Source organism: Hevea brasiliensis, unplaced genomic scaffold (assembly GCF_030052815.1).
Source record: "Hevea brasiliensis isolate MT/VB/25A 57/8 unplaced genomic scaffold, ASM3005281v1 Scaf1, whole genome shotgun sequence".
NCBI lineage: Eukaryota > Viridiplantae > Streptophyta > Magnoliopsida > Malpighiales > Euphorbiaceae > Hevea > Hevea brasiliensis.
In genome coordinates this window covers 6,837,471-6,839,830 of record NW_026614585.1, presented here as the reverse complement: position 1 = coordinate 6,839,830, position 2,360 = coordinate 6,837,471, and the positions used below count along the sequence as shown (strand labels likewise).

At 35.9% G+C, this 2,360-nt stretch overlaps 1 non-coding gene across 1 annotated transcript; it reads right to left on the bottom strand.

Moving 5' to 3' along the window:
• Positions 1 to 882: 882 nt before the first annotated feature.
• LOC131176374 (small nucleolar RNA R71) lies at positions 883 to 990 on the bottom strand. Its single transcript, XR_009146466.1, has one exon. It is a non-coding gene; the product is annotated as a small nucleolar RNA R71 (small nucleolar RNA).
• Positions 991 to 2,360: the final 1,370 nt, after the last annotated feature.

The following is a 2,360-nucleotide window of genomic DNA, read 5'->3' as shown; positions in this document are numbered from 1 at the left end:
TCTTCCTTTTATTACCTTTTTAGTTTAAATTTAACTATAATCAGTTAATTTTACATCAATAATTCAATCACTAACACAACTCTCCGTAGGAACGATATCTTTTTCTATGCTACTTATGCGACCCGTGCACTTACAGTTGAGCCACATTAAGTTTTTGGCACCGTTGCCGGGGAATTGTTTGTTTAAAATTGAATTCTTGATTATTTTAGTTGTTTATAGTTCTATCTTTATTATCTTTTTATTTCGTGTTTGTTTGTTCTTTTTAGGTACCTTTTTTATTTTTTACGAGAAGAACCAAAAGCAAAAGTGACACATCTCTCTTATACAATCCTGAAATTGAGAAGTTTTGTAGAGCCAACAAGAAAGAAACCAGAAGAGAAAAAAAGCTTTGAGAGTAGCTAAAATTGAACTAGAAATGGCTGAAGAAAGAGTTAGAATTGGTGGTGGTAATAGTGGAAATAATAGAAATAATGAAAATGAAGCTCGAGTGGAAGAAGTTGTCAATGATAATGTGCCTAGGAAAAGTATGATGGATCATGCGTTCCCTTATTTTGATGATTTGAGAGAAAGTATTGCAAGACCAAGGATAGATGCAAACAGCTACAAGATGGATTTTGGAGTACTACAAATGATTCAGAATTCTCAATTTGGGGGTCATCCTTCAGAAAATTCTCACACTCACCTTAAGAAGTTTGCTATGATCTGTGATATGTAAAAGCAACCTGGAGTATCTGATAATGCAGCAAGGCTGAAATTGTTTTCATTCTCTTTGAAAGATAGAGCATTGGATTGACTTGATTCTCTATCTCATAATTCAATTACAAATTGGAAGCAGCTCACTAGTGCATTTCTAGCATAATATTTTCCATTTGGAAATACGCAATAATTAAGGAATCAAATAACAGCTTTTAGGCCAAGAGAAGATGAAACCCTCTATGAGTCATGGATGAGATGAAAGGAGTTGGAGAGACAATGTCCACATCATGCCATTCCAAAATGAATGATAAATATGAATTTTTATACAAATGTCACTTCTGCTATTAGAGGGATTATTGATGCTCAAACAGGTGGAGAGTTCATTATGAAGCATGAGGATAAAGCCTATGAGTTATTGGAGAAAATTACAAAGAACACTCATCTTTGGAGTAGTCCAAGAGGGCCAGCTCCAACACAAAAGAGACAAGCTGCTGGAATGTATGATCTTGATCCGTTCAATATGATCAACACCAAATTTGATGCACTTATAAATGTCTTGGCAAAGAAAATGGAAGATTTAAGCATGCTGGTTACTTCATCATCCTCTGGAAATTCTCAACAAGTTGCTTATGCAGAATGAACTACCAGCTGTGGAGCAAATTTTGGTGAACAAGCTGCCTATGTGGGGAATTATGGAGACAAGCAGACTCAAACATATAATCCAGCCTAGATGAACCATCCCAATTTTTCATGGGGAAATTAGAAAAACTAAGGGCCAAGTTAGAATTTTCAGCCACAACAACAAGGGAATTCATATCAGCAGAATAGGCAATAGTTGCCTAGATTTCAGCAAAGGAACACAAATCCTGCAGCTCCACCAAGACAGCAAGAGCAAGGTTCTACCACAGAAGCTTTGTTACAACAAATCCTTGCCAATTAAACTAAGCATGATGAAGAAATGAGAGAGATGAAAGTAAGATTGGAGCAACTACAGACACATAACAGAATGTTAGAGAACCAAATTGCACAGCAAGCATCCTTTTCAGGTACTAAGTCTTTGGGAAAGCGTCCAAGTCAGCTGGAAAATCTAAGAGAACATTGTCAAGCCATCACATTAAGGAGTGAGAAGGTAGTAAACAATGAAAAGTGTGAAAAAAGTGAGAAGAGAGAAAATGAGAAAGAAGTTGATGAGGGTGAAAAGCTAGAAAATGAAAAAGAAGAGAGTTCAAGAAAAAGTAAAGAGGAGGTTGAGGAGAAAGAAGAGAAATATATACCTCTGGAGCCTTACAAGCCACAACTTCCTTTTACACAAAGATTTCAAAAAGCCAAACTTGATAAGCAATTTGGGAAGTTTTTGGAAGTCTTGAACTAACTGTACATAAATGTACCTTTCCTTTATGCTCTTTCATAAATGCCTTCTTATGCAAAATTTTTAAAAGAAATACTTTCAAACAAGAGGATACTTGAAGATCATGAGACTGTGGCCCTAATAGAAGAGTGTAGTGCCATACTCCAAAGGAAACTTCCTCCCAAGCTTAAAGATCCAGGAAGTTTTTCAATTTCATGCCACATTGCAGAGTCATATTCTACAAAAGCTTTATGTGATTTAGGGGCTAGTGTTAGCCTTATGACTCTCTCCATATATGAAAAGCTCAACATAGGGA